This window comes from Rhea americana, unplaced genomic scaffold (assembly GCF_003343005.1).
Source record: "Rhea americana isolate MKP2758 unplaced genomic scaffold, rheAme1 scaffold_77, whole genome shotgun sequence".
Taxonomy (NCBI): Eukaryota; Metazoa; Chordata; class Aves; order Rheiformes; family Rheidae; genus Rhea; species Rhea americana.
Genome location: NW_028186945.1, coordinates 1,693,144 through 1,703,243, shown reverse-complemented (window position 1 = coordinate 1,703,243; position 10,100 = coordinate 1,693,144). Strand labels below are relative to the sequence as shown.

The 10,100-nt window shown below is 40.4% G+C and overlaps 1 long non-coding RNA gene across 1 annotated transcript; it reads left to right on the top strand.

Moving 5' to 3' along the window:
• Positions 1-825: 825 nt before the first annotated feature.
• On the top strand, positions 826-2,056 carry LOC146585731 (uncharacterized). Its single transcript, XR_014897936.1, has 3 exons — positions 826-900; positions 1,575-1,638; positions 1,972-2,056. It is a non-coding gene; the product is annotated as an uncharacterized LOC146585731 (long non-coding RNA).
• Positions 2,057-10,100: the final 8,044 nt, after the last annotated feature.

Below are 10,100 nucleotides of genomic sequence, written 5' to 3'. Positions count from 1 at the left end.
TCTGCGCGCCAGCAGACGGGGGCTGTGTGATGAATGGGTTGCACTGCCCAGCTCTGAAGTCTTATGTTTTTGGTATGAAATTGCTGTGTCTGTAAATGATACAAGTCAGAAGCTGGATCTATAGAGAGGTGTCTGAAAAGGAAACAACCATGGGGAAAAATTTTCCTCCCAGAATGGTAGCTGGGCATAGAAGTCACTCAGTCATATTTTACTACCTTTGTGCCACTGAAGCCAAGGAACCACGGTCAAGTAGTTGCTTCACATTATTGTAAACAGAGTTACTTTAATGTCTTATAGCTGCATTTTTTAAAGATTTAAGATTATTTTTGACCCCCATGTCTCTCAGCTTTAACCCTCCATGAGACTAATCTTTACATGATCCCATGTAAAGGAATTTTACATGGGTTTTGCAGTGCCATGTAAGCAAAAGTCATTTCCAAATTATCTAAGGGAGCTGTTAAATGGCCAGAAGACAGTATTTTCTTCTGGAGTGTTTTGTCAAATCTGGACTTTGTGAGGTTATGGCATATCGAAGTTGCCCCTCTGATAACAATTCAAAGAGAGGTCAGTTAAAATGGGCCACTTTTTTGAAAGCTGGCCAGGGCACAGGACTTTCCATTTGTGTCTTATTACTTGCAGTTTTGGGGTGGAACGGTAATTTCCGGAGCAGGATGTTATGGAAACGGAGCACTTGGCATACTTGCTTTACTCATATGTTTTTATACAGAGGTTGAAGTGGAGACAGGTGTATTACTGGGCAGAATAGGTTGAGCAGTTCCTTGTGGGTGAATCTCTCAGGATTTTTAGTTCTTTTTTTCTTTTCACAGGCTAGCCATGGACAAACCCGCACCATTTTCACACCCACCTCTTCGCGACGCCGTAGCATTGCCACTGCCAGTGGTAAGCTGGATTAGGCGTTTTCTCCCAAGTATTCGTCTGCGCACTCCGCCTTTGAATGCTCGTGATAGTGTTGCCTATCTCCTGTCCTGCGTCTGGAGATGCAGCTGATTGTCCCTTAGCACAGGCTTAGTAGAGGAGACTCTCTTTAAGGGAAGAAATGTTACCCAGCCAGTAGAGAGCCAACCTTACTTAGGGATGAATGTGCTCTTTCCTCAGGCGCAATGCCTATTTTTGTGTGAGGAATCATCTTTTGTCAAAGGTTTGTGCAAAAGCTCCCCTGATGCAGATCTACAGAAGAGCTAATTAAGGCGAGTGTTTGGTGTAAGTGAGCGGTGGTCTGCAGTATGACTATTTGTAAAAGAATTTTGCAGAATTCAAGCGGCTTTATATTTCATCTGAGTCCTTATTTATATTAAACCCTTTTGCTACATAAAACATGCTTAAAGTGAAGGTTAAATTTCTGTATTAGTAAAAATAAAGGAACAAACTATGGAGTTAGTAATTTTTAATTATTGTCTATAGGTGTACTATCTATATGATCTAATGCATTCATTCTTGTAATATTGAACAACCTGTTAATGATTTCCCTTAATCAAATGCAGATCTTTGTACTGTTAGTACACTCGAGTAAACAAATATTTCTCTTAATTTAGTCTCTTCTTCTGTTTGCAAAGCCTTATGGGTTTCACTGTGAAAAATTAAGAGCTTTCAAAATGGGACCATGGACAACTGTTAAAGGTATGAAATTGTACAGACTTTCTCTGAATGTTCTTAATAGAGAAAATCTTATTAGCAACATATTAATAAGAAAGAGAATAAAAACCATAACCAGCTCTTACTAGTAGTTATGCAAGTGTATTTTTTTGCATAATATATTTTGTGTACCTAGTATATTTGCCCAGCTAATTACTGAATCTTCTCGCATGGGTATTGCTTAAGGCTGCTTATGGCCTTTTCAGTCAGCTAAACTAAATTGTGCCATATTGAGGACAAACTAGGGCAACAAATAAATTCAGCAGCTTTGTGTTTAACAGTCTGCTCTTTAATGTATCCCTCTCATCCCAACATCAGCCCTCTGTGGCAGATGTGGCAGGATCTGAATGGGGCAAACTCCTGTGCACAGCTGGGCAAGGCTACCCTTCGTGATATCTACTGGAGCTCTACAACCTTTATTCATCAAAAGACCACCTAAGTCTTCAAAATCATCTGAGGATAGTCTAATTTTATTGAAAACGATCCACACATCATTTTTGCAATGCTCACATGAGGGTTTCCATCCTCAATCAAATAAAAGCTGGCAAATATTCAATGTTTGTTACGTTTATTTTTGCCAAATCTTCTTCGTTTCCTGTATTGCAGGGAGGTTTGTGATTTTTTCATAATGTTCTGCATTTGCAACATTTCATAATTTATGGCCCACCAGTGATTCACTGCACACAGGTTGATACATTGCTGCACAGGAACAATACAGGGGACATTCAGGGTTGTTTTTTTTTTGTGGTCTTGTAAATATATTACTTTGGCTTTCAGAAGTATGTGGTCATCAGAATTAATTATTAAAAAAAATAAAAGTCTCTGCTCTCTCCATAGACTTCTCAGTGCAGAATACAGAGGTATTTTGACTTGTTTTTTCCTGAACAAATTCAACTCTTTTCTGCTATAAGCATTAGCTGACAAAATGAAGCAATTTCTCTTCTGTAAAAGAAAGCATGGAACAAATAGGAAAATCAGTGGTTCTAATATAGCGGGAGAAACTCACCTAGCAGCATAGTTACTGTGCCTGATGCCAGATGAGATCATTGTTCATATGAGAACAATGAGGCTTGTTTAACGATGCTGGTCTACTTTTCTTTTATTGCAAGGAGGTTATGTACAGTGTGAAAGCTCACTCACTTTGCATAATACAAATAGACTAGGATATCCTCAAGATTAACCAGTGCAAAGCATATAATTCTCACACTGCAAATATCTAATGACTTAACGAACACTTTAGCTTCAGACACTAGCTACGGTTGGTATAAAATTGGTGACCAGAGTGATCCATGATTGTTAAAAGAACGGCTCAGCGAAATTAATCTTTTGTGCCCCCTCCGTCCTGCAGATTTGGTTTTGGAAGAGCCTCATGCCGTGACAGCGGCACGCGAGCTGGCTGTGCGGGACCCCGTCACTCCTGCTGGCCCCAGCAGCCTGCAGCCTCAGCTGTTAGTGGCCACGTCCATCCTTGCCTGTTGCTTAGTCTCAGTAGCATTTGTATTTTCAGAGACCTGATAGGATCAAGAAATCCCTCAAGCCTTGCATGGGTTATAGTAGTTTCAAATTGGGAAGCTGGAATGTTTTTCCAGGCTTTGTGACACAGAAAATTGAAAAAGATTTCCTCTTGAGACTTTGTACTATATATATATATACACATATATTTGAGAGTTTACTGAAAACACAACTTATGGGAATAAAATAGTAAATTACAGTCTACACATCTGATATTTAAAAGACACAAATGTCTCATTTTAAAATATGGTCCTGTCTGAAATATTTTTACCTACCACTATTGCTGCTTGTCCCCTTCAATAGTTTTCTTTCTAAATCACAATTAGCCTCATCCTCTTATCCTTTTATTACTCCTTTTTCTCTTACCCAAATCCGTAGCAAGTCTGTTGTTTGGCTTCAGGCCAACAGACAAAATTGAGAGGAACTTTTGCAAAGCATTTAACAGATGACACAACCCTTGGCAAGAGCGGGCGTAAGTTTGCTCTCTAGCTGGGCATTCTTTACAGAGCCAAAATATTCAGCCAGTTTAATGCAGAAAAGCAGGAAATCCCCTCACCAGCAGCCTGGGCTTCATTAGGGTACAGTTCTTAGTAAAAAGCAGTATTTGAGGCTTCTGAACAAGGTAGTCAAATTTTAGCTATGTTTTTTATGTAGCTTTCTAACAGAATCCTGATTTTTTTAAGGAAAATAAAGTTAGCTTTTTTCCCCTTTTTGTGAATCTGTAAAAGTAACATCAGTTGAAAGGTCTCCCTGGCGAAACAGCTATAGTGCTACGGCAGCATGTCTTGTGTTGGTTTTCTGGCAAACCAGCTGTAAAGAGTAATTGTACCTGCAGGAGCGGGACTAGATAGAAGAAAATCTTAATTTAGGCCAGGAGGTTGCATTTGTTTATCTGTGAAAAATAGGACATGCATGTTATCAAATAACCGTATCAAATGACACCTCCAATTATAGCTGTCTTAAATATATACAAATTCTTTTATACCATTAAAGCCATTAGAAAAAGACTTTAGCAGTAGACAGAACATGAATCAGGCAATAGAGGTAAATACTTAGGTCATTTTGATTTTGTTTTGAAAGACTGAACTCAACGAAGGAGAAAGGAAACGAAGAAAAGTAGGCAATTTATATTTAGTGCAACGCTTATAAATACAAAGACAATTTATGGTTAAAAACCATTCAGTCCTAGAGGATTAAGGATGTAGTACACTAGCTTTTGAGATAAGACTAAAAAATTGAAGCAGAATGTATGACCTCATTTTCCCTTTTTAAAATAATATTCTTAGCAATCTACTGTATGTTGCAGATTTAGCATAGCCAAAACCTTTTTGGCTGATGGGAAATAAAGAACCTCTGAGAAATCTCAGGGCTGAGGTGGAGCTTAGGTGTCTCCTCTCTGAACATTGGATAGGTTATCCACGAGGAAAAGATTTCAGTTTAAAGGAGGGGAAAATAATAGCACATTTTTTTGTTCAAAAAAATTTTTTTTAAAAAAGATCAGTAGATCCACTCACAAATGGTACCATTAAATAAGACTTTTCTGGGGGAAATGGGTTCAAGAGGAAGGGACATTCGGAAAGTTCTGTCTGTCATGACTGGTTCACTCCTGAAGTCTGTGCCCAGTTCCTAAGTCCAGGTTCATTACAAGCTATTTAAGAGAAAACGGATGGACCGTTCAAGGTGATTCAATCAAATTCAAGTGATTTGAAATCACTGACCTAAGCTATGACTGAAAATCAGTAAGTATGATCCTGTATTTCAATTATTGTCTTAAATAAATTAAACTCTTAGTGAAAATAATTCTGTTATAACATAGTAACTTTATATAAATTTATATGCTGTTTGACATTTCTTAAATATTTTTAAAGAAATGTCTATATAAGTTACCTTTTTACAAATTTTACATTTTTATTACTTTAAAATGATGAAAAGCACATTGCTTCTGTAGAGTTTTACTCTTCACAAGCCACATTTGGCTGGAAATCAAAGGGCAATTAAAATGTGCAAGGGTAAAAATTGTTAATTCAGTAAATATTCTGATTGCAGTAAATGTTTTTCAACATGGACAAAAGTTTGTCAAAAATATGTTGCCTTTAATATGAATCAACTTATTCTACAAACGAAATAACACATGTGAATTAAATGTTCCTAGTCATCACATCCTCCAGGATTTTAGACTGGTAAATATCATTCTCTGTCCTCTCCTTCGTATACTCTAGGAGGTAAATACACTGTATTTTCTTGTCTTGGCTCCTAATAATGTCCCAATTTTGATTGACCTAACTATTGAGATGGATTTTGTAAATCAACTAAAATGAAGAAAATATTAGCTTTGAACTTGCAGAGCTATTTGCTGATGCCAGAAATTAGATTTAAGCTGTGGCTGTAGGCCATTGGCTATTAATTTCCATCAGTCCAATAGACTGAATTCTTCAAGTCTTCTTTGGTCTTGTGTTTTAAGTTGTTTTAATAAAATATAGTTAGTCTAGGTCTCATAATCAATATTTTGAATCAGAATATATTGAAGTTACACAAGCTAGTCTCCATGTAAGAGCAAGGGAAAGGTAAGAAGACAAAAAGGGGAAGGAGCGAGAGCTCTGTAGTGCCGCTGGCTTTCGCATCTCCACAGATCTGAAGAGGCTGAGTATCCAAGGACAATAATTTTCTCAAGAAGCTGAACTTTTGGAGCTCCTAAGGTCTGTCTATCTCTGCTTGCGCCTCGCTGTGTCTTGTAGGCAGCAAGCTCTGACCATTGCTTGGATTTTGCTTGTTTATGCACAAGAGGAAGATTTTTTTTTTTTTAATATAAAGAAGCAATTTTGGGCCACAACAACGGCCCAGTTGTAAGCTCTATGTGACTGTACAAAAATCCTCCGCAGCCTATGTGGCTTCTTCCTAAGCCTTGGGCTAACACACAGAGCTACCACATTGTGGAACAGAGAGTAAATTATCATGCCTAGAAGCATTCGACGGGGTGAAGATCTCCCGAGCCCCTGCACAGGCTGCCGGGGGGGCCACGCTCCCCTACTACAGGCCTGCCAAGGAGAAACTCGCTGTCACCACCACGGCAATCGTCACCGGGTGGGGTTTCAAAAGACAGTATTGCTTTTTGAAAGGGTTGATGTCTGTTATTTTTTGATACTTGCTCTAATTTACACAGCAGGAGACAGTGACGGTTTCGGTTCCTCAAAAGCAGAGCATCTCCAGCCCTCAGAGGCTGTTTTGGGCTTCTTCCAGCCCCAGCCGCTCTGCTGAGCTTGCTGACGAAGACATCACTTGATGCTAACTGTGATGCTGATTTTGTAAATCAACACTTGCCCAGCGGAAGCCTCGTTCATTTGCATTTTTTGTTTTTTAAAACGTCTGCTCACATGACCAACCTGCAGCCTGGATAACTAACAGTTATTTCCTACCGGTTTCCAGGCTGGCATCCTGTCTGCCACTGCTCCCCTTCCTCACCTCAAACATTAAAATTTCCAGTAAGGGAAGCGAGAGCAGGAGGATTTAAGGCTGGCGGAGTAGAAACGCAGGGAACGAAAGGCAGAGTGGAAGTGCGCATCAGGGAGCTGGACCGAGGAGAAGGCGGCCATCTGCGAGCAACAGGCCGGACAGCACAGAAACATGTGGGGACCAAGGGATCTGAGCCTGGCCCAGTTTTGGGGCCTCCATAGGACACTTTCAAAGCAGAATTCTCAGTAACTGCGAAGGGCCAAAAAGCACGAATAAGGCAATTGGAGAGGGGCAAGTTATGAGAAGTGACGGTATCTTCCCTGAGACTAAACAGTGTTAGTCAGGGCAAACAGAACAAGCTTTAATTGTGCCAGTACATCCTGACATAGAGAACGTTTATTTTTTTCCTGTGAGAGCTATCCAGGGGATTGTATATAAGAAAATTATTAATAAATTATATTCATTTTCTACATCACAGTCACTTGTAAAAAGTCTGATGGAGAGGAGGCAGCTGAATGGACATGACCATTCACATCTGCTTTTCTTGGAGAGGCTGAGGGGCTACTTCCAGAGAAAAGGTAGGTGAGGGACTTTCTACATTAGCAACTTCTGCCAGTAAGGCATCCCTAGAGGACCAAGCAAAGGCTGGGAGTGTGGTTCTCAGACCCCACTGAGTGCTGGTACCTCCACCTGAAGGTCTGAGGTACCCAGGACTAGTAGAAGTCAAGAGTGGACTCGCCATGCAAGTTGGGCTACGATGTGCACGACCACCCAGCCATGTGTAACGTGCTGAGGAACAGGGATGGGCGGCTGTCATCAGGGAGCTGCCTTTGACTCTCCATGTAGTAAGCAACGTGGGTTCCTCCACAGCCCCATAGGTGAAGGTTGTTTTAAAGTCTTGCCTCTAATTTTGGTAGAAGCTTTTTCCCCAGTCAGAAGTGAGAAGCATCCAGTTCAAAATTAGTCATTTGTTCTTTTTTTTTTCTTTGAAAAGTGATCAACAAATGCTGCTGTATTGTTTGTAGGCAAAGGAAGTATGTTGTTATGTTGGCTTTCATTTAACTGCAGCTGCAAACATACAGGACCCCCTGTTGGCAAACCAGCTCTCTGCACTTATTGAATTTAGTTTCTATAGCCCAATAGCTTGGGGAAAGTGGCACCAAAATTCGTGAAACACTCAAAAACAGGACGCCATTTAGAACGGAAGCAGCTATGGAAAATAATTGACCAGAGCCAGCAAACCCCTACACTAAGTTACGCTTGATAGATCAAAGGACAACTGTGCAGCTTTGAATATTGTAGCTTTGCATCTTTCTCTGCAACTCAGGCCAAGATTTTCAAAGCTAATTTAAAAACTGAGGTGCCCAATCCCTGCTAATGACCCCTTTAAAAAAATTCAGCTGCATTTGCTCCGCAGTTCAGGGGATAAAAATCTCTCCTCCTTTTTGCTCAGAACCAGCTGGGCTCCAGCATTTACTCCAAAAGTTCAAGCAGCTTTAGTATTGCTGAGCATTGCAGGAGAAATGAAACCCCATATGTTCATTGCCACATGGCAAATGGGGAAAAGTAGGGAAAAAAACGCAGAAAATTACCATCATTTCAGCTGGCCCTGTAGGGTCTGGAGTGTCTCCTTTGAGATGCTGCTGCAGAAGGAATCACTTCAGCTATTCACCCTGCTGGTCAAAGGAGGCATTGCCAGTAGTTTTATGCTTGGCAGAAAACCTGAAGCGCCCCTTGGCTTCCCCCTACTTCAGCTCTCCTGAACCCCATCCCTCCTGGTCCTTGCACTGCTGGTACCGCCAGGCGCTGCGAGGCGTCTCCTCCAGCCCCTGGGCCGGGCTCGGGAAAGCAGAGGCTGTTCCCTTCCCAAGCCTGAGGGGTGGGGAGCACGGGAAGGGCTCAGCCCTCTCAAATGCGCTGACTAATACCCAGGGAGCATATTTTGCACCCAAAACGGGGGTTAAAAGTACTGGAGTGATCACATCCATTTGGTGCAACTACGCCTTCAGTTATTTTGGAAAAAGCGGAAAATGCAAGCTTGACATAGTCCATTAACCGAGACTTGATAGTGATTGGCTTTTTAGCTCCAAAACCCAAAGGAGGTCCTTCAGCTGGTGTAATTAGGGCCAGCTACACCAATTTCAGCCCAGCCAAGACAGTTCAGGCCAGAGGAAAGCTATTGTGAGAACTAAGAAACATTGCTATCATCGCAGCAGGGCCTGAGTGTTGAAGCCCCCTCCTGGCCTGCCGGATGCTGGGCACCACACAGCTGAGAAAAGGAGATGTGCCAGTAGCTATCCTGCAACCCTGGCTTCTGCTTGGATCCTGGCTGCTGCTGGGATCACATATCTGTGTGGCTGTGTTCACAAGACTACCTGCCTGTGAACATTTCAGCTGAGACTTATTTATTTATATTATARATGTTCTGCACTTCCAGAAAAATTGCTGTCATTACTTTGGGAAGGCTGGCATTACTGATCAATAGAAATATTTTTTCTCTCTCTTGCATGCAGAGAAAAACAGATGCTGAAGTAAAACTTTAAAGTCACTTAGTTCATTCCTCTCCTGAGAAAAGTTTATCTCTTTTGGATATTTGAAAACAATTTGTCCAGAAAAGAGAGCTTAAAATAATACTATATTCTAGACTGTGCAGGTTCAGAGACCTAATCCTAAAGGATATTGTGCAAGCATACATTCAAATGCATTACGTATATATGGTTATGGAATGGATTTGCATACGTTAGAAAACATTTTTCTCTTTTTCAATATGCATAGTTGAATAAAGATCGTGTGTGTGTGTGCATATACCCATATGAAGCATCTCTGTAGCATCAGTTAGCAGAGTAAACTGAGTTCTTAAGCTGAATTTTGTGGGGTTTTTTTTTTTTGCACACTTTTGTGTTCTTGGTTGATGTCAGTTATGTGTACATCTGCTTGACCTTAGTATAAAGCAAACAGTAAAACTTCTACCAGGCCTGACATTTTCCATTAGAAGCTGAAATATGCATTTTTCTGGTGACTGAGGAAGGCTTTAACTGATGTGAGATTATCACACAAAACAAAACTTTTCTGCCCCTTATCAGTAGAGATTTCACTAGTCTTTCAAGTTAAAAAGAAACACGGGCATTTAATGTGTTATATAACTTATACTTACTTTTTAGGTTTGAAAACTAATTGAAGAATAGAGAAAAGGAATTTAGCGCAGTCTGCAGCAGTAAAACATTTTTAGACAAATATTCATCACAGTAGATAGACCATACGATCTGAGTTCACAGTTTATTCCAGAGAGAAGATTTGCTGTGTCAAGTTTCATAGATTTAGCACAGTCTGGATGAGTTTAGCTTTCAAAATATGATGGATTCATCATAAACTAAAMTCTGATCTGTCAAGGGAAATAAGCTGGGTGAATCCTTAAATAATGGTAAAAGAATGAAGATGTGATTATKGCTTGGAGCTTTAAGCAAATAAAAAAAGATTTCTCATGG